The sequence below is a fragment of the Globicephala melas genome, chromosome 2, assembly GCF_963455315.2.
Source record: "Globicephala melas chromosome 2, mGloMel1.2, whole genome shotgun sequence".
NCBI lineage: Eukaryota > Metazoa > Chordata > Mammalia > Artiodactyla > Delphinidae > Globicephala > Globicephala melas.
In genome coordinates, this window is record NC_083315.2 from 69,795,139 (window position 1) to 69,817,654 (window position 22,516).

At 46.5% G+C, this 22,516-nt stretch overlaps 1 protein-coding gene and 1 pseudogene across 1 annotated transcript in view; both read left to right on the plus strand.

Moving 5' to 3' along the window:
- Positions 1 to 22,516, plus strand: part of DAPK2 (death associated protein kinase 2) — a 124,022-nt gene that overhangs the window by 12,684 nt on the left and 88,822 nt on the right. The window lies entirely within an intron of this gene.
- LOC132596803 (heterogeneous nuclear ribonucleoprotein A1-like) lies at positions 12,379 to 14,695 on the plus strand (annotated as a pseudogene).

The following is a 22,516-nucleotide window of genomic DNA, read 5'->3' on the forward strand; positions in this document are numbered from 1 at the left end:
GCTTCATTATGCATCTCCTAAGGACACGGGCGTTCTCTTTCATAACCACAGTACAACTTTCAAATTCAGGACATTTCACTCTGATACAATATTTTTATCTAAGCTATCATTCTTGTTCCAATTTTGTCAATTTTCCCATTAGTGTTCTTTAAAAAAAATTTTTTTAAATTTTATACAATTTTAAAAGGTTAAACTCCATTTACAGTTATTACAAAATATTGGATATGTTCCCCGTGTTGTATAATACATCGTTGTAGCCTATCTTACACCCAACTGTTTGTACCTCCCACTCCCCAGCTAGTGTTTTTTATTTATATATTTATTTAAAATATTTTATTTATTTATTTGGTCGTGCCGGGTCTTAGTTGCAGCAGGCGGGCTCCTTAATTGCAGCATGCGAACTCTTAGTTTTGGCATGCATGTAGGATCTAGTTCCCCGACCAGGGATTGAACCTGGGCCCCCTGTATTGGAAGCTTGGAGTCTTAACCACTGTACCACCAGGGAAGTCCCCCAACTAGCAGTTTTTCTCCCTGCTAAACAGGATCCAGTGAAGATCATATACTGCATCTCCTTATCGTGTATCTTTAGTCTCCTTTAACCTGAAACAGTTCCTCAGCCTTTCTTTGACTTTCATGACAAGATATTTTTGAAGAATACTGGCCTTTTAAAACAAATAGATACAGTCCGTATGTTTTCATTAACTTCATAATAATCTGCTATATAAACATCCCCAATTTACTAAACTTTCCCTATTGTTTCTCACTACTAAAAATAAGTGTTTCTGTGAACATATTTGTTAATTTCCTCTCTGCATTATTTCTGCCAGTGTATTCTCAGAGGTGGAATACAAGGTCAGAGGTTATGGCTGATTTGTGTAATGATTGAAACTAGAAATACTGAACCAGTTTACCAGGTCACCAGCATGTGCTTATTTCCTTATGGCTTTGCCAATACCCTTTCATTATTTTTGTGTAGTTTAAGAGTTTTGTAAAGACACCTTAATGTTTTCACTGTGGAGAAATTTAAAGTGGTTGAAGTCTTCTGTGCTTCTCCCTTAATTCCAAATCTTGTTCTCTGTGCTACTTTACCTTTTTTCATGGTGTTTCTATTGCATTTTCATAGATATTTTGAAGTTCTGATAGCAACACAAGGCAGGTAAGGCAAGTATAATCATTCCCATTTTATAAGTGATGAAAATGAGGCCCCGTCAGGACTAGAGGCAGAGGTCTTCCTGTAGACGGATGGTGTTGCCTTCCTCCCCCGAGAGGTAGAGGGGATTCAAGGTCTTTGGGGGACCCCACAACTCTGGCAAAGGGTTCCACTTCTTTGTCTCTACTTTTAGAAGCTGGCTGGAATGTTGTGGGGGTTTTTTGGCCACGTGGCTTGTGGGATTTTTAGTTCCCAGACCAGGGATTGAAACTGGGCCCTCAGCAGTGACAGCCCAGAGTCCTAACCACTGGACCACCAGGGAATTCCCTGGAATGGTTCTATAAGAAGGTTTTTCTGTGAGGTGCTATTGGGAGAGGGGGTGCTTGGGGAGAAGTGTGTTTTGAGGGCGAAGGCGAGAGCTTGGTTTCCCTGTATTCTCCCTTGCTGGGGAGACCAAGGTGAGGGGTAAGAGCCGCGGCCAGTGGTGGGAGTTAGGGCCTTAGGTACCCATCACCTCAGCTGCAGTTAAGCACCAGGGCTCTGGCAGTGCAGGTGGGAGGCCATGTGAAGCCCTCCAGAGCCTCCCACAGAGGAGATGCTGCAGCCTTCAGAGTCTCTCTTCTGGAGATTGCTCTAGCCCCCAGAGCAGCCTTCAACAGGCTTTAAAGCCCAAGAACTTTAACCTGCAAGGGCTCTGACATTGTCTAGTCCAGGGGATGGGAAACTATAGCCCTACAGTCAATACCACCTACTTTCAATGGCCCTGGAGCTAAGAATTTTTTTTTTTTTTTTACAAAGTGTGTGTGTGTGTGTTTTTTAACTTTATTGGAGTATAATTGCTTTACAATGTTGTGTTAGTTTCTGCTGTGTAACAAAGTTAATCAGCTATACGTATACATATATCCCCATATCCCCTCCCTCTTGAGCGTCCCTCCCACCCTCCTTTTCCCACCCCTCTAGGTGGTCACAGACACCGAAAGAATGGGTTTTATAGATGACCAGTTGCAATAGATTTGATGGTTGGAACACTAACTTTGGACCCCAATTAAGCAAACTGTTATCCGCCCCAGCAATTCCATTCTTCTCATGGCAGACCTGTATTACCAAAAACAAACAAAACAGAATAAGACAAATGCAATTCTTATTATATTTTGAGTTTCATCAGTTAAAATTTTGTGGAAATTTAGTTTTCTCCTTTGTTATGTGAGTACCTACTCTGTGCTTCCAGTGCAGGAGGTGCAGATTTGATCCTGGGTCGGGGAATTGGGATCCCACATGGTGCAGGGCCAAAAATACTACTACTACTACTACTAATAATAAATAATAATATCCTGGATTTTACTGTATGGCTCTCAATGCCTAAAGTATTTACCATCTGACTCTTTGTGGAAAAAACGTGTCTACTCCTCATCTACTTTCAGTATGGTTTACTAGTTAAGCAGCAAAACTTTAAAAAAGTGACTTATTCTGGGGTGGGGGACAGGATAGAAACAGATCAAAGTGAGGTGCAGTTATGTAAAAGGAGGAAGAAGAGGTGAGCAGCGGTCCACCTGCGCCCCTTCCCTGCCCTCCGTCTCACACAGCCCGTGAGGAACCTCCGAGAAGCCCAGTTTCAAAACCACTGTCCATGTCAGTCTGTCCTGTCCTGCAGGGAGTGCTGGGGTGGAAGACGGGAAGGGAGGTCTGGGTATTAGGGATTGTGCATCCTCTCTAAACCTGGCCCTGCACTGGTCATGGGCTGTTACCTAGTTTAACCCTCTTGCAGCCCTACGGGGTGGCCGGCGTTTCTCCCACTTTTCAGATAAGGAAGCTGAAGCTTGGAGAACTTAACTAACTTGCCGAGGGAAATGTCACAGCTGGGATTTAAACCCATGACTTCTGACTCCCGGTCCAGTGCTCTTTGGGGGGTGGGGTGGGTACCAAGCTGCCCAAGATTTTTCTTTCTGCCTGTGACCCTGGGCTCCCCTCCAGAGAACAGGGGAGGAGGTGGATACAGTTGTTTAGTGGTTTATTGGGGAATCTGCTGAGAGCCCAGTTGTCCTTGTTTAATCCATTTCCACGGCTGACACTACTCCCCTGCCCACGCCCACCCCCGGCTGCCTGCATCTAAGCCTGAGACCTCAGTGCCCTAATCTTGAATCCTGAGCTGCTGGTCCTTGGTGGCCTGGCCACAGGGCCTGGAGGGTGATGAATTATCCTTCCCTCCTGGGGGTGAGGTTTATTTGGCACCCTGGGCCCAGGGCCCACCAGCTAAAGAGGAGAACTGGGCTGCTCAGGGGCTGCAGTACGGTCCTGGGAGGCAAACGCTCCTACTGGTGTCATGGAGGAGACAGGGTGACGGGGCAGAGGGGGAAAGGCAGCTGAGGGCCCCAGCAGGAGGACGGGCTCGGGGCAGCAGGCTGATGAGCCCTAGCCTGGTGGTGACTACTCCGGGTGCTGCAGCCACCGGGCCCAGGTGTGATCCTGGCTCTGCTACTGTGAGCCGCTGGACCTGGGGCAGCTTCACACTCATAGGCTCCGTTTCTTTGTGCTAAGATGGTCCCATTTCTCACAGGGTTGTTTTCCAGCCTTCTGGGGTCCCCTCCTTTAGTGTCCAAATAAGAATAATGAGCATTCCATTCCAGGACAACAGGAAGTCCTGTTCCTGACTGAGCATTTCTGGGTCTCCCCAGGGAGGGCTCACATCCTCCTTGTTGCCTTAGGTCCTTGGACTCAGGACCTCTTTCTCCTTCGAGACAAGGCAGCGCTCCCTCTGTGACCCTGTCTCAGGCATGGACTCAGGCCCGTTTCTGAGTGCCTCCCTTGCCACTGAGGCTGCTTGCAGGATAAACTGAGTTTCGGGTAGTGAAAGGAATTTCTGCACAGAGAAGGAAACAACTTCAAGTGGGGTAATAGATACCTCTGCTCCCCTGACTCCTGCCATCTGCCATGATGCTGAGGCCTTCCAGGACCCCTCCCCAGGCCCGAGATCTGCTACCATCCTTATACTTACCTCCCCAAAGAGACCCCCTATTCTTTCACACATAGATGTTACAGCCTCTCCCTGAAAGGACCCTGAGCCTCTCTTTTCCAGAACCAAAGATTCTTTAAAGTTTTTCCCATGCAAAAAGCCATCCCTGACCATCCCCCCACCCCACCTCCGCCCCATTTTGGAGTCTTTTGCCTTCCTTATTACCAGTAACAGTTCTGAGCAGCTTTCAAAGTGATTCTTTTCCCATTCCTAGCACAGATGTAAGGGGCATAGCCTGGCATGTGGGAAGTACCCAGCAAACGGTTGCAGATACGGACAAGGTGATGCTAAAAGCCCAGCGGTCAGTTGTTTGAAGAGCTCATAGGGAGGAGCTGGGTTGGGCTGCTTCTCCTCTGTTACCTCATTTGATCATGAGCCTCCACATTGGAATAGGTGGGCAGGGAGGAAGTCACCGTCCCCATTTTACAGATATGGAAACGGAGGCACAAAGACCCAGCCCTACCCTTGAGAGCAGGGTGGCCAGGTGGAGTGGAGATAAGGCTGGTGTCCACAGGGGTTTGTAAACACAGGTCCAAGTAGCAATCTTGCAAAGATTTCTTAGAGAAAGAGATTGTATAAGACACCTTTGGACCCAGCTAAATCAGCGGTGTTTCCAGAGTTTGGAATTGTGAAATTCTTTCTGATGTTTCAGCTGAGCCCTGATGTAAGAGCCTTCCTGGGGTCCACACATGCCTCTGAGATTTCAGCTTTCTGCTGGTCAGGAAGCACTGCCAGGCCCTGGCTAAGCCGGTTTGGCTCCACCAACTGCCACCCCAATTCCCCTGGTTCCCAGTGTTGTTACCATCCAGGAAGTTTTGTGGCTGGACCATCTCAGGGGCAGCTGATCCACCCCTCTCCAATACACAGTCAAGAATTTGTCTCTCAGGCTCAGGTATTAAACCTAGGTACGAATCCCAGTTTTACTACTCACTGCCTGTGTTACCTTGGGTAAGTTACTTCACCTCTCTGAGCCTTGGTTTTCTCATCTGTGGAATTGAGAACATACCACCTACCTTATCAGGCCAGGATTTGAACCTCCATCTCTCCTGACTCTAGAGGATTGAATGAGATTATGAGCGAAACATGTAGCACAGCGATTGTCATCTTGGGTAGTATATATGAATCAAAGGAGGTTTAAAACAAACACACATGTATACATGCCACAGATTCAGATTTAGAAGGTCTGGGGTGGCGCTCTGGCATCCATATTTTTTAAAGTGTCCCAATTTGTGTAGACTGTACACCTGGATCCAAGATCACTTCTTCAAAATGGTACTTGAGACACAAAGTAAGCTCCCAGAGCTGTTGGTTTACTCCTTGCTTCCCTGATTGAGCAAGTCTATTACCCTCTATCGCAGTGGGCCATGTTAATTTTACCTCTGTGTTCGGTCACAAAGACCCCTGCTGGGATTCCCACCCACCCCCAACTTGTGCATGGTGTCTGCCATGCCTGATATTCCTTTCTTGCTAAAACTACCCTCTTTCCTTTTCCGTCCTGAGCCCCTCACAGCCCCCTGCCCCATAGAGTGGAGCTGGGCTGGCTCTTGTGCAGGGGTGGCCCCCTGACTGGAGCAGGGATGTTCACTTGACCCAAGAGTGACCCATTCATTGGCTATTTGGTGTCCTATGAGATGGCTGGGCTGAAAAAGCTCTGCCCACTAGGACCAGTGATATATTAGCCAAAAGCCAATTAGATGGCCTCTCTGTGAGACTTGATGCACAGTGAGGAGGGCATGGGGCTGCCACAGAAGATGCAGTGATTCCACGAGCTAATTCCTTTGTGGCTTCTAGGTTCACTTTCTCTTCCTGTGTGTATCCTTCCAGTGACCGCCTTTTCCTCAAAGAGCCTAGGTTGCATGCCTTCCCTGTGTTATCTGTGTCTCACCCATGCCCGGAGCCCTGCTCCAGTTCTACCATGCCCAAGTTCTGCTTCCTTACAGAGGCCTGTCCTGACTACTGCAGGCATGTTGACTGCAGGCAGGCTTGGGTACACCTGTTCTACGTACCTGCAGCATGTTGTGGATTCCCTAGTTGTCATTATTTGCCTTTGAGTCTGTTCCCGCCGTCTCTGGCATCGCCCCTTAACAAAAAGCTACCCTAAAGCAGCTTGCAGTCCAGTGAGCTTTCCAATCATAGGATCTGGAGGTCATTCTCTTTTATCTCCCAGTGCCTTACCCAGTGACAGGCACATAGTAGGTACACAATAAATGTTCGAATGAGTTCTGGTTTCAGTTGGCTCCCGGGGTCTCTATTCTGGCTTTGCACTGTGACCTTAAGGAAGTTTCTCTTCCTCTCCGGTTCTCAGTTCCATTTCCCCCCTCAGCTCTAAAATGTCATGAGGCTATGAAATACCCTTCAAACATCTGTTGGGTAGGAGATGCTTTGATGGGCATAGGGAGGGGTGGAGAGGGGAGTGAGCGCAGAGATGTAGTTTATACCTTCTAGGAGCTTAAAGAGAGGTTGCAGGGACACATAAACAAACAAACAAATAACCTCAGCAGCAATTCAAGAGCTGTCAGAACATAGTGCAGCCAAAAGAACGTTCCAGACCATCTATGTGATACTAGTTCAGAACATGGCTACCTCCATGGACTGGCACAGTCAGAACAGGTTTTGGGAGGTGAGAGCTAAGTGAGGCACTGAAGGATGGGTGGGATTTGAATAGGCCGAGCAGTGAGTGTGGGCATTCTAGGAATAGGTGGACCTGAGCCTCCCAAATAGGCAGGAAAACGCAAGGTGTGTGTGAGAGAGTGGGTCCCCCGGAAACTGGATGACGTGTTCTGATAGGGAAGCAGTGCATGAGCCTGGAGTAGCAAGGAGGGGATGGACAAAAGTCTAAGCTGCCATTAAAGGTTTACTAGTGTTGGTATTGATCACAGTGAGGGGAGGTGGGAAGAATGAGGGGAAGTTAGGACTATGGTTGATTTAATTGTCTTTTACTTATACTCTCTGTATTTTCTTAAAAAAACTTTAAACATGTATTTCTTATGTCATATAGGACAAATTGCTTTTTAAGTATTTCATGCTCAGGAGTTTGGACTTCATACTGGTTTTAAGCTGGAAGAAAGGTTAATGGAACTGAATGGGGAAAAGGGTCATGGGGGACTTCCCTGTTGGCGCAGTGGTTAAGAATCCACCTGCCGATGCAGGGGACACGGGTTCGATCCCTGGTCCGGGAAGATCCCACATGCCGTGGAGCAACTAAGCCCGTGCGCCACAACTACTGAAGCCCGCATGCGTAGAGCCCGTGCTCCGCAACAAGAGAAGCCACTGCAATGAGAAGCCTGCGCACCGCAACGAAGAGTAGCCCCTGCTCGCCGCAACTAGAGAAAGCCCTCGCGCAGCAGCGAAGACCCAGTGCAGCCAAAAATAAATAAGTTAATTAATTAAAAAAAGAAAAAAGGAAAGGGTCATGGGAGGTGGCCCAGTGAGGAGTGAATCGCTGTAAAGAATGTGAGGGGGGCTTCCCTGGTGGCGTAGTGGTTGGGAGTCCGCCTGCCAATGCAGGGGACAAGGGTTTGTGCCCCGGTCCAGGAAGATCCCACGTGCCGCGGAGCGGCTGGGCCAGTGAGCCATGGCCACTGGGCCTGCACGTCCGGAGCCACAACGGGAGAGGCCACAACAGTGAGAGACCCGCGTACCGCAAAAAAAAAAAAAAAAAAAAAAAAGAATGTGAGGGGATGAGGACCTGGAAGCTTCTCAAGGGAAGGATGGAGGCTTCACTGACTTGTATCCTTCACACAGAAAGAAAGGACTCAGTAAACCCTTGTAGAAAGATTAGCAAATCAGGGTGGCAGCCCCTAAGAGAGAAGGTAAAGTGATGGTGAGGATTCACACTGGTTCCTGCAGTGAGTCTCCCATCTCTTTTGCCAGAAAAATTCTGGCAGATACCCTGGGAAGTTTGGAAAGAGTCATTTGTCATTGTCCTCACTGGGCCACCTCCCATGACCCTTTTCTTTTTTTTAGATTTAATTTATTAATTTATTATTAATTAATTTATTTATTTTTGGCTGCGTTGGGTCTTCATTGCTTTCTCTAGTTGCAGCGAGCGGGGGCTACTCTTCGGTGTGTAGGCTTCTCAAAACTTAAAACTATTCAAATGTTAATAACTGCAGGTGCTCATTTAACAATAACAGTGTTGTACATTTCTTTTCTCTCTGCGAGATTGTCCAGAAGCCTATAGCATTGCCAAGATTGTCCAAGCCTTTTTTAAAAAAATTTTTATTGGAGTATAGTTGATTTACAATGTTGTGTTAGTTTCAGGTGTACAGAAAAGTGAATCAGTTATACATATACATATATCCACTCCTTTTTAGATTCTTTTCCCATATAGGTCATTACAGAGTATTGAGTAGAGTTCCCTGTGCTATACAACAGGTCCTTATTAGTTATCTCTTTTACGTTTAGTAGTGTGTTTATGTTAATCCCAACCTCCACCTTTCCCCTTTGGTAACCATAAGTTTGTTTTCTAAGTCTGTGAGTCTGTTTCTGTTTTGTAAATAAGTTCATTTGTGTCATTTTTTAGATTCCACATCCAAGCCTTTTAATGACATGTTCTTTTCCTCCTTCTGCGCACCTTCTCTCTCATCTTCCTTCCTTTCTTCTACTAGTTGTACTCAGCCCTCAAGTCCGGTGAAAAGTCTCCTGTCCTTCTGAAGCCTTCCCATGGGTATTTCCCCCAGCTTCAGCCATCTATCCAGCTTCCAGCATCCATAGCCCTTACAATCTCTGCCTCATACATAATTGTTCTGAAGCAGAAGGTTTCCTGGAGGTTCATTCTGTATTCTGAGCCAAACCGTGAGCCCCTTGTAGGCAGAGGCCAAGGTTTATCATTCTTAGTGTTCCCACCACCATTAGCATAGAGCTGGATCCGTAGTAGGTGCTCAGTAAATACAGGGGCTGGTGTTAACCATAAATTGTACTCAGCCAGCACTGCGCCCCTGAGGGCTTGAGTTTGTGTTTCCAAGCCCAGGAGAAGGTAGAAATGCAGTGGCATTATTTTCATCACAGTCCTGTTCACACGACCTTCTTTGTTTTCTTGCCTGGAGGGGGTGGAGCAGGGGAACAGGCCAAGTGTGCAGAGCTGTTTGACATCCCAGCAGCTGTACAGAATGCTCACTTGTTCTCCCCTTTCATGTGCCAGAATTGCCGTACATCCCAGCTTCTTCCTGCACTGGTGTTAGCCTTGTGGCCTCTGTCCTGCTCCTGCTTCTCCAGGAAGTGGCTGAGCCTGGTTCTGCGAACCCCAACGGGGTATCTAGTCCCAGATAGAGAAGATGCCAGAGCTTCCCCTTGTGGGCAGCAACCAATCTCAACTGAGGAGGTGCCGTGGAAGTTCCAGGTCACGGTGGTGGCTTTCTTGGGGCTTTCTGAGGATAAGAGAAATGCAAAGATTCATCTGTGGCATCTGAGCCATCAGCCATGGACTTAAAGACCTTGATTCAAGTCCCACTTTAGCTGTCAATATGCTTTGTGACTTTGGGCGAGACACCTTCCCTTTCTGGGCCATGCAGCACTTTGGTGGTGCAAGTGGAACCTGATTGCAGGTCTCCTTGCTCCTGGTGCTTCCTCTTTCTCCTATTCCACAGAAACACTACAGGTATTTGATATCACACCAAGTCACCTACCCTTTCACTTTTGACTTGTTCCTGTTAGTACCTGAGGTGCTCTTGAGAGTAGGGACTTTCTTCAGAGGCCTGCTGTCAGAGATCTACCCCCAAAACGTGATTCTCCTACATTTCATTCCTTTCAGCTTCAGACTTCTTGGGGCTACGTGATGGGTCTGTTTGTCTCTCTTTTTTAAAATTAAAGTATATGTGGTTGAGAGTCCGCCTGCCGATGCAGGGGACACGGGTTCGTGCCCCGGTCCGGGAAGATCCCACATGCCGCAGAGCGGCTGGGCCCGTGAGCCATGGCTGCTGAGCCTGCGCGTCTGGAGCCTGTGCTCGCAACGGGAGAGGCCACAACAGTGAGAGGCCCGTGTACCACCAAAAAAAAAAAAAAAAAAGTATAGTTGATTTATAATGTTCTGTTAGTTTCTGTTGTACAGGAAACTGATTCAGTTATACGTATATATAACATATTCTTTTTTCTTATCCTTTTCCATTATGGTTTATTACAGGATATTGAATATAGCTCCCTATGCTATACAGTAGGACCTGACCTTGTTATTTAGTGTCTGCCTCTTTTGACAGCTGCAAAGAGATCCTTCCAGAAAAGGTGGGCCAAGTGACACTGCTTTGTTGAAGCAAGTAATGCCGTCCCATGACTGGGCTCCATAAAGATTTGTCATAGGAATAGATGAATGAGTGAATGAATGAATGAATTCTAGCAAGAGGCAAGAGAATTGATGATGCCATGGGATCACCTGAATCATCACTGTAAGAGACCAGGGCAGTCTTGGGAAGACCCCTCTGTGAAACTGACCATCTTAGGGCAGCACTTGCCCAATTTCCAGTCCTGATGAAATGGGTTCTGTCCCCCACTGCCACCCCAGCTCTCTCTCCATGTCGATGCATTCAGCAAGGCCGTGCAGCGGGAGCTGGTGTGCGAGTAAAGGCGTCCTGGCTTTGGTTCTGCCGCTGCATGTGCTTAGGCAAATCCTTTCCCTCCCCAGGGGATCTCGGTTTCCCATCTCTAATGTTTAAGTGCCTTCCAGCACTAGCCTCCTGTGACTGTATGATCATGTGAAGCATCCTTGCTGGGTCAGAGGCCACCTACTCACCAGGGCAGGAGTCACCAAGGGCCATGGCACAGTAAAGCCTCCGGTGCCACTGAGACTGCTGTCGCTGAGATTAGACAGGGATGCTTGGCATCGAGGCTGTGCCCAGGGCCTGTTTTAGCAACACGGCTAGTAAATATTGACTCTGTGGCACGAAAATGGAAAGCAGAGATGACTGTGTTAACTCACTCAGAGGGTAGAAGTTCACCAAGCCCTGATAAGACAAGATGTAGTTACGCAATCTGTGGGCGTATCATTGACAAATACGTTGTTTAGGGCTGGGGAGAGCTGAAAATAGGACAAGGGAGCCTTCACGGCTGATCTGTGGCTGCTGTCCCGTTGGCATAGGCTGGCCTGCCGGTTCATCGTTCATTTTTAAATGAATGGATACTTACATTCTTGAAGGATAGAGAAAAAAGACTGTAAGGAAATACACCAAAACATTCACTGTGACATTCTCTAGAGATGGTGAAATTGCCAGTAATTAAAAACTATTTTTCACAGTCTACAACAATCACTTTACTTATAATCAGAAAAAGGTAATGTATTAGAAATAAAATACCCTTTTTTGAAGAGTCTGAAGGAACTTTCAGAATCTTCTAAGTACTTCAGATCTTTGTGTTTTGCCTACTGGACATTGTATGGTAACGTCGCTCTCAAAAAACAAGAAAACTCCATATGAGAGAAGGTACTCTTCAGAATAAACCCTGATCTAAGCGTGTTTATGTATTGATTTGTACCCGTGAAAGCAGAACGTGGTGGGATAAAATTCCAGTCACTTGAGATAGCAGGATTTTTTTTTTTCTATGTAAACAAACACTGCTTTGAGTGCTTTCTGTTTGCCAGCCCTGTATTCTACAGTGACCAGGCCCGGCTTGGCCCAGAACTGGGCAGGTCTGAGCACAGGGCACTCCGGTAAGCGGTTCCAGTGGTTCTGGTAAGGTAGCAGGAGCCAGGTATGGAGGAGGGACTAGGCCTTAGAATTTGGAAGGCAGGGGTGGGAGTGCCATTATATTAATAATAATAATTATCACTGATTAAACACCAACCATATGCCAGGAACCTTCCACATATTACTGATCCTTACAAAACTTTGTGTGATAGGCATTAGCTACCTTTTAGGGATGAGGAAAGCAGGGCTAGGAGAGTCACCTCCCAAAACTTCAGGACCCATCAGCAGCAGGCTCTGGATTCAACCCACATCTGCTTGACTGACTGCAAAGCATTTGCTTTTCCCACCCTGCCAGGCTGCCTCTCAAGCAATTTAGGGTTTTACGGGAGAGCACAGACACCTGCAAAGGGAGCTGAGCTAGCAAGATGCATGCAGTCTCCATCCAGGACTGAGGGTCTTTGGAGGAAGACGCAGCCCCAAGCGTAAATCATCTGCGAGTAGCTACAGGTAGCATCCTTGTGTGCCAGCCCTGACCCCAGGACTGGGTCCATCTACCCTCCTCGGCCCTGGGGCCACCCAGTGGGGCCATTGGGGCCACAAGAACCATGGGACAGGTGAGCCTTCTTTGAGGTTCCTTCTGGCCAGTCCAAACGGCCCTTCATCCTCATCATCCCTTGTGCGATGGGGGAGGTCGTTTGTTGGGGGGCAGTTGAAGTTTGGGGCTGCACAGTCAGGGCCTGTGGAGGAGGAGAAAGTGGTCTGTAGGCCTACTTTGTACCTGGTTAATTAAAACAACCAGTGAAAGAGTCGCATGGTGGTTTAGCTTTGTAGCTGGCTCGCTAGAGCTAATTTCTGAGTCTGACCAATCGCCTCTTTGGGCCCAAAGATCCTGTCCTCACAGCCCTTGGGACTGGCCAGGAGCCTCACTTCCTCGCCCAGCTCCTCTGGAAATCTCTCTACTGTAACCTATCTGGAGAACGCTTCGTCTGCCCCCTTCACCCGGGAAGGCTTGCCTTCTGAGAAGGAATGCCTCAGAGTTGAAGTTCATCAGTTAAAGTTGGTCTCCACTTATTTTGTTTTCTCAGGAGAAAGGATGTGAGTTTTGGGGGAGGGGCTGAATTGTGGTATGTGGTGTTTTTAAAAAACTATGTTTTGGGCCCAAGCAGCTGAGCTGATTGCAGCCCAGCAGCACCCGTTATGGAAATGGCTTATCTTGTGGTTCTCCAGAGTTGTGGCTAGAACGTATTTGGCTTCCTGACAAAACCATATAGGATTTTGAAATTTGATGGAGAAGGCTTCAAAGTTACCAAAATTGAAAGGAGTCGTGGCATCTGTATTCTCCTTCTGGCCCAGGAGTCTGGGTTTCTCTGAGGCTCACACCAATGTGAGTATCTGTTTTTTGACATAATAATGATAATCGTAATAATCACCTACATTTGTACAGAACTTTACAGTTCATGAAGAACATTCACATACATTATCTCATTCAATTCTTGTGGCTACATGTCTAGATAGGCAGGGACAATTAACCCTATTCTACAGAAGAGAAAATGAGGGCTCAGAGACGTTAAGTGACCTGGTCACACAGCTAGGAAGAGGCAGCATCAGAAGTTGAACCAAGGTTTTCTGACTCCAGACCAGGAAAGGCAGGGAGGTTTGCATCCAGTTTATGATGTGGACCTGCCATTGTGTTGGAATGCAGGCTCCCTGGGCACAGGGAGATGCAAGCAACCCAAGACTGTCCCGGGCCCAGCAGAGCCAGCCTCTGTAGAAGATGAGACAACCTTCAAGGTGCAACCTTGGGCCCAGCAGGCCAGCCTCTGTAGAAGATGAGACGACCTTCAAGGTGCAACCTTCAAAGGCTCTTTCTGAGCCTTATGGTAAGTGGGTCTTGGCCCCCTGTAGACCAGCAGTGGGAGGACCCCGTATTAAGAGCTCATAGAGCCTTTCTGCCCGTGGATGCTGCCTAGTAAGCATCGTTGACCTCTCCCCGCCCCCTCCACTGCCGTCATGTCTAAGTCAGTCTCCCAAAGAGCCCGAACAGCTGCGGAAGCTCTTCATCGGAGGTTTGAGCTTTGAAACAAGTGATGACAGTCTGAGGAGCCATTGTGAGCAGTGGAGAACGCTCACAGACTGTGTGGTAACGAGGGATCCAAACACCAGGGGCTCCAGAGGCTTCGGGTTTGTCACATATGCCACTGTGGAGGAGGTGGATGTGGCCATGAATGCAAGGCCCCACGAGGTGGATGGAAGAGTGGTGGAACCAAAGAGGGCCGTCTCCAGAGAAGATTCTCAAAGACCTGGTGCCCACTTCACTGTGAAGTGGCACTGTTGGTGGCATTAAAGAAGACACTGAAGAACATCACCTAAGAGATTGTTTTGAACAGTATGGGAAAACTGAAGTGATTGAAATCATGACTGACTGAGGCAGTCGCAAAAAGAGAGGCTTTGCTTTTGGAACGTTTGATGACCATGACTCTGTAGACAAGATTGTCATGCAGAAATACCACACTGTGAATGGCCACAGCTGTGAAGTAAGGAAAGCCCTGTCTCAGCAAGAGATGGCTGGTGCCTCATCCAGCCAAAGAAGTCAAAGTGGTTCTGGAAACTTTGGTGGTGGTCATGGAGGAAACTTCAGTGCTCGAAGTGGCTTTGGTGGCAGCCGTGGTGCTGGGGGATATGGTGGCAGTGGGGATGGCTACAATGGATTTGGTAATGATGGAAGCAATTTTGGAGGTGGTGGAAGCTACAATGATTCTGGCAGTTACAACAATCAAACTCCAAATTTTGGACCCATGAAAGGAGGAAACTTGGAGGCAGAAGTTTTGGCCCCTATGGTGGTGGAGGCCCAAACCCCGAAATCAAGGTGGCTGTGGTGGTTCCAGCAGCAGCAGTAGCTACGGCAGTGGCAGAAGGTTTTGATTACTGCCAGGGAGGAGTGTGCTACTACAGGCTTATCAACTCTTAAAAAACAAAATTCCAGTTCAAGCTCATGGCTAAAGGGAGCATCCTTATGAGGACCTCTATCTGAGCCACTGTGCACTTCATTTTCACTGCCATGCAGTAGTCATTAGCTGCTATGCAGCTCGAATTAATCATTCAATTTTGTGAATGGACTTTTTCAAAATAAAATGCATTTAACTTGGGGAAAAAAAAAAAAGAGCTCATAGAGCCCTGGAGTTAGCTGCTTTTGAACTTCGGAGCGGTAATTCCCACCTGGGACATACTGTCCTTGTCCTGCATAGCATAGGCAGGAGGGAGTGTGTCCTTGGCAGGGCAGGGCCCCGTGGGTCAGCCAGGCTGTGGTCTCCTGCAAGACCGCAGCTGGCACAGGTCCCTGACCATGTGGTGCCCTCTCCTGCCGCCTCACCACCCTGCAGGGACCTGCTCTGCTCTTCTGCCCACATCACCTCATCCTTTCCTGCCCACCTCCTGTTAGGACGCTTCCTTTCTCCATGCCCCTTGCTTGTCTGGTAATTTCTCTCTCCTTCCTCAAATGTGGCACATCTTGTTTTTATTTAATGGTCTTGACTTTTCTGAGGGATCAGATCTGTTTTTTCAGTTAGACGTCAGCTCCCCCGTGGTACCTTGCCTGTGGTCTTTGGTAAATATTCATTATATATTGGTAAATACCATTGGCTGCTCACCTGGCGTAGGAAAGTGTTTTGGGCTCCTGGCCTCGCCCAGGACCTGAAGTCTCCTTCAGAGACCTGAGAGCTGTTGGGACAATCACACAGTGTTCAACCTGAAAGGGACCTTCGAGAGTATTTAATAATCCAACACTGGTTTTCCAGAAGAAGAAATGAAAACCCAGGAGGGAGTGATTTGTTCCTAAATTATCTGGTGGCTTTGAACAAGTCACTCACTTCCTGTGTTCTCATTTCTTCCTCTGGAAACCAGAGTGTTGGACTGTTAGATACTCTCAAAGCTCCCTTTTAGATTGAATGTTGGATGATTGTCCCAACAGCCCTCAGGTCTCTGAAGGATGGTGTATGATGCGGCAGGAAGTTTTTCCCCATGCCTGAGGGAGGGTCGGAGATACTCATTCCTCCACGTCTGCCCGCAGCACCGCTGTCTCCTCAGGTAGTACTAGAACACCAGACTGCAGGATGGATCACACTTTCCTCTGTAAGCAGTCTTGGAGATAACCCCACTTCCCAAGGGTCAGGTGCTCTGGGAGGCAGGAAGGCCATCTTGGAGCCCTTGGTTAGAGGAAAATGAAGTAAATGAACCCTTGACCGGAGTCACTGCACCTCCAGGGAGGACTCGGGCAGCCAAGCCTCTGGCTCAGAACCCTGGCTTGAAGGTGTTTCTTTCTGGCAAAGCTTCCAGTCACACCCAAAGAAGGTTGGGATTTGTTACGTGCAATGACTAATTAGTCCTGAGGCGGGAGATCTCTACCCACTCACGATGGTATCATGATTTATTCACGTCAGGTTGGAACATTTACAGGGGCTGGACCTTTGTTTCCTGTGGCTTCCATGTCATGTACAGACAACTGTATTTTTCCAGAATGGATAATTTCTCAAACCTAGCTTGCTTTCCCAGTTGCCGCCAGGAAACTTATAACTCTGGTCACTCGACAGCGCCCCCCTTCCCGGGTCTGCAGTTGTTTTGGAAGGAATGCATTCTTATCTGGGCCTCAGTTCCTTTCCTAGCAGTGCAAGCGCTGGGCTAGCTGCTATCTCAAGGCCTTCCAGCCCTCAGGTTCTTTACTTTTTCTTGCCCCTTTTCCCAGCGGACACTTCTGTTTTCTTAAGGGATATGCTTCCATAGAGCTGCTGCAAGTAAATCAGAGACATCTCAGCTGCTGGGAAGCCCTATGCCTGGTTTCACCTTTCTGCCCAATTACTAAGTCTTAAAGGCACCTAGTGTCCTTTAAGCTGCCAGTTTTCTGCCTTTCAAGATCACACAGACTCAATGTCTAAAATCTCGGTAAGGAAGGACAAGGTCTCAGCCCTGAGGCAGAGTTAAGGCGGGCTCACTCCGCACTGTATTCCCTCAGAATGAAGGGTAGGACCTGTCTCACTCCTCAGGACGTTTGCAGTGTCACTGTGACTGCTTCCTGCACTCTGGCTGTGGAAGTGATTTGTCTCCTCAGTGATCTGGTTGCCACCTTGTGGATTGTCTGGGGGTAGGGGTGGCAAGGGCCTCAGGCCTTAGAGGGTCTAAAAATGGTTTTGCTTCCGTGCTTTCTTTTTGTCTGTTTGCCATTATGATGACATCGGAGATATAATTTGTATCCTGTTTTCCCCAATTACATTACATTGTAAACATTGCCCTCTCATTTTCTCGGGGAATATATTTATCGGCCAGGTGACATGATCAGGTTAACTTTAATAGTTGAAAAAGAAAAATAGTGGATAAAAAAAAAAATCAAATAGTGCACTGAAAAGTTTCCTCCTCCATCCTCCTGAATCTTTCTAGCCCCAGGCCTCAGAAGGGACCATTATTAAGTTTCCATATATCCTTCCAGAAACTGTCTGTGCATACACAGCCATACATATGCACATTCTGTATTTTTTTAAATATAGATTGGATCAGCCTGTGCATGTAGATGGGATCAGAATGTTGTTCTGCAATTTGATTTTTTAATCTTGTGCATTTTCCCAGATCCATGTGTGTGTGTGTGTGTGTGTGTGTGTGATGTTCTTTTTACCAGCTGCATAGACCAACTATGGATGGACCATAATGAATTTAACCGGTGACATTGAGGTTGTTACTACAATGCGCATCCTTGTATATACATCTGCATACCTCATTTACTCACCTCCTATCTGCCAAGTATGGTTCTAGACACTGAAGATTCTGCAGTAAAAAAGACAGACTCCAGTGCCACACTCATACCAGTATAATTATTAGATAAATTCTGGAAAGTGGAATCGTTGGCTGATTGATTTATCACATTTATTGAATGCATGTAAGCCATGTAGAATATTTTGTCGCATGTTTGATGAATGTTTGAATTTTTGGCTGCCTGAAACTTTCTCCCTTACACTTGCCCCTGACCACGGTATCCGTACCCTCTCCTCAGCTTCCCAGTGGTTAAAGGGCCATTTACTGAGGCTTCAGGAAGGTCACTACAGCAGTGCTGGGTGATGACAGTAGCATGTGTTTGCTGACAATTTTCTTTCTTTTTTTTTTTCTTAACTGACGTATAGTTGATTTATAGTACTATATTAGTTTCAGGTGTATAACATAGTGGTTCAATATTTTTTAGATTATACTCAATTTAAAGTTACTATAAAATATTGGCTATATTCCCTGTGCTGTACAATATATTCTTGTAGCTTATTTCTTTTATACATAGTAGTTTGTACCTCTTAATCCCCTATTCTTATTTTATCCCTTCTACCTTCCCTCTCCTCAGTGGTGACCACTAGTTTGTTCCCTATGTCTGTGAGTCTCTTTCTGTTTTGTTATATTCACTTGTTTGTTTTATTTTTTAGATTCCATATATAAGTGATAGCATACAGTATTTGTCCTTCTCTATCTGACTTATTTCACTAAGCATAATACCCTCCAAGTCCATCCATGTTTTTGCAAATGGCAAAATTTCATTTTTTTTTGTATTTTATTTTATCAAAGTATAGTTGATTTACAATGTTGTGTTAGTTTCTGGTGTACAGCAAAATGATTCAGTTATATATATATGTGTGTGTGTATATATATATTCTTTTTCAAATTCTTTTCCATTATAGTTTATTACAGGATATTGAATATAGTTCCTTGTGCTATACAGTAGAACCTTCTTGTTTATCTATTTTATATGTAGTAGCTTGTATATATGTTAATTCCGAACTCCTAATTTATCCCTTCCCACCTTCCCCTTTGGTAACATAAATTTGTTTCCTATGTCTGTAAGTCTGTTTCTGTTTTGTAAATAAGTTCCTTTGTATCAGTTTTTTAGATTCCACATGTAAGTGATGTCATATGATATTTGTATTTCTCTGTCTGACTTCAATTAATATGATAATCTCGGGGAAGATGGCGGAAGAGTAAGACGTGGAGATCACGTTCCTCCCCACAGATACACCAGAAATACATCTACGCGTGGAACAACTCCTACAGAGCATCTACTGAACGCTGGCAGAAGACCTCAGACCTCCCAAAAGGCAAGAAACCCCCCATGTACCTGGGTAGGGCAAAAGAAAAAACTAAACAGAGACAAAAGGATAGGGACGGGTCCTGCACCAGCGGGAGAGAGCTGTGAAGGAGGAAAAGTGTCCACACACTAGGAAGCCCCTTCGCGGGTGGAGGCTTCGGGAGGCGGAGTGGGGGAGCTTGGGAGCCGCGGAGGAGAGCACAGCAACAGGGGTGCGGAGGGCAAAGCGGGCAGATTCCAGCGCAGAGGATTGGGCCGACCGGAACTCGCCAGCCGAGAGGCTTGTCTGCTCGCCCGCCGGGGCGGGCGGGACTGGGAGCTGAGGCTCCGGCTTTTGTCGGAGCGCCGGGAGAGGACTGAGGTTGGCGGCGTGAACACAGCCTACAGGGCGTTAGTGCACTGCGGCTGGCCGGGAGAGAGTCCGGGGAGAAGTCTGGAACTGCCGAAGAGGCAAGAGACTTTTACGTCCCTCTTTGTTTCCTGGTGCACGAGGAGAGGGGATTAAGAACGCTGCTTGAGAGAGCTCCAGGGACGGGCGCGAGCCGCGGCTAAAAGTGCGGAGCCCAGAGACAGACATGAGACGCTAGGGCCGCTGCTGCCGCCACGGGAAGGCCTGTGTGCGAACACAGGTCACTAGCCACACGCCCTTCCGGGGAGCCTGTGCAGCCCGCCACTGCCAGGGTCCCGGGATCCAGGGACAACTCCCCCGGGAGAACGCACAGGCGCGCCTCAGGCTGCAACGTCTCGCCGGCCTCTGCCGCCGCAGGCCCGCCCCACACTCCGTGCCCCTCCCTACCCCAGGGCCTGAGTGAGCCAGAGCCTCCGAATCAGCGGCTCCTTTAACCCCATCCTGTCTGAGCAAAGAACAGACGCCCTCCGGCGACCTACACGCACAGGCGGGGCTAAATCCAAAGCTGAGCCCCTGGGAGCTGTGAGAACGAAGAAGAGAAAGGGAAATCTCTCCCAGCAGCCTCAGAAGCAGCGGATTAAAGCTCCACAATCAACTTGATATACCCTGCATCTGTGGAATACCTGAATAGACAACCAATCATCCCAAATTAAGGAGCCCTGTGGATGAAAGGCTCTTGGTGCTGCAGCCAGGAGTCAGTGCTGTGCCTCTGAGGTGGGAGAGCCAACTTCAGGACACTGATCCACAAGAGACCTCCCAGCTGCACATAATATCAAACAGCAAAAATTTCCGAGAGATCTCCATCTCAACGCCAGCACCCAGCTTCACTCAACGACCAGCAAGCTACAGTGCTGGACATCCTATGCCAAACAACTAGCAAGACAGGAACACAACCCCACCCATTAGCAGAGACGCGGCCCAAAATCATAATAAGTCTACAGACACCCCAAAACACACCACCAGACGTGGACCTGCCCACCAGAAAGACAAGATCTAGCCTCATCCACCAGAACACAGGCACTAGTCCCCTCCACCAGGAAGCCTACACAACCCACTGAACGAACCTTAGCCACTGGGGACAGACACAAAAAACAACAGGAACTACGAACCTTCAGCCTGCAAAAAAGGAGACCCCAAACACAGTAAGATAAGCAAAATGAAAAGACAGAAAAACACACAGCAGATGAAGGAGCAAGATAAAAACCCATCAGACCTAACAAATGAAGAGGAAATAGGCAGTCTACCTGAAAAAGAATTCAGAATAATGATAGTAAGGTTGATCCGAAATCTTGGAGATAGAATGGACAATAGAATGGACAAAATGCAAGAATCAGTTAACAAGGACCTAGAAGAACTAAAGATGAAACAAGCAACGATGAACAACACAATAAATGAAATTAAAAGTACTCTAGATGGGATCAATAGCAGAATAACTGAGGCAGAAGAACGGATAAGTGACCTGGAAGATAAAATAGTGGAAATAACTACTGCAGAGCAGAATAAAGAAAAAAGAATGAAAAGAACTGAGGACAGTCTCAGAGACCTCTGGGACAACATTAAACGTACCAACATTCGAATTATAGGGGTTCCAGAAGAAGAAGAGAAAAAGAAAGGGACTGAGAAAATATTTGAAGAGATTATAGTTGAAAACTTCCCTAATATGGGAAAGGAAATAGTCATTCAAGTCCAGGAAGCACAGAGAGTCCCATACAGGATAAATCCAAGGAGAAATATGCCAAGACACATATTAATCAAACTGTCAAAAATTAAATACAAAGAAAACATATTAAAAGCAGCAAGGGAAAAACAACAAATAACACACAAGGGAATCCCCATAAGGTTAACAGCTGATCTTTCAGCAGAAACTCTGCAAGCCAGAAGGGAGTGGCAGGACATATTGAAAGTGATGAAGGAGAAAAACCTGCAACCAAGATTACTCTACCCAGCAAGGATCTCATTCAGATTTGATGGAGAAATTAAAACCTTTAGAGACAAGCAAAAGCTGAGAGAGTTCAGCACCACCAAACCAGCTCTACAACAACTGCTAAAGGAACTTCTCTAGGCAAGAAACACAAAAGAAGGAAAAGACCTACAATAACAAACCCAAAACAATTAAGAAAATGGGAATGGGAACACACATATCGATAATTACCTTAAATGTAAATGGACTAAATGCTCCCACCAAAAGACACAGATTGGCTGAATGGATACAAAAACAAGACCCATATATTTGCTGTCTACAAGAGACCCACTTCAGACCTAGAGACACATACAGACTGAAAGTAAGGGGATGGAAAAAGGTATTTCATGCAAATGGAAACCAAAAGAAAGCTGGAGTAGCAATTCTCATATCAGACAAAATAGACTTTAAAACAAAGACTATTAGAAGAGACAAAGAAGGACACTACATAATGATCAAGGGATCGATCCAAGAGGAAGATATAACAATTGTAAATATTTATGCACCCAACATAGGTGCACCTCAATACATAAGGCAAATACTGACAACCATAAAAGGGGAAATCGACAGTAACACATTCATAGTAGGGGACTTTAACACCCCACTTTCACCAATGGACAGATCATCCAAAATAAAAATAAATAAGGAAACACAAGCTTTAAATGATACATTAAACAAGAGGGACTTAATTGATATTTATAGGACATTCCATCCAAAAACAACAGAATACACATTTTTCTCAAGTGCTCATGGAACATTCTCCAGGATAGATCATATCTTGGGTCACAAATCAAGCCTTGGTAAATTTAAGAAAATTGAAATTGTATCAAGTATCTTTTCCGACCACAACGCTATGAGACTCGATATCAATCACAGGAGAAGATCTGTAAAAAATACAAACACATGGAGGCTAAACAATACACTACTTAATAACGAAGTGATCACTGAAGAAATCAAAGAGGAAATCAAAAAATACCTAGAAACAAATGACAATGGAGACACGACGACTCAAAATCTATGGGATGCAGCAAAAGCAGTTCTAAGAGGGAAGTTTATAGCAATACAATCTTACCTTAAGAAACAGGAAACATCTCGAATAAACAACCTAACCTTGCACCTAAAGCAATTAGAGAAAGAAGAACAAAAAAACCCCAAAGTTAGCAGGAGGAAAGAAATCATAAAAATCAGATCAGAAATAAATGAAAAAGAAATGAAGGAAACGATAGCAAAGATCAATAAAACTAAAAGCTGGTTCTTTGAAAGGATAAA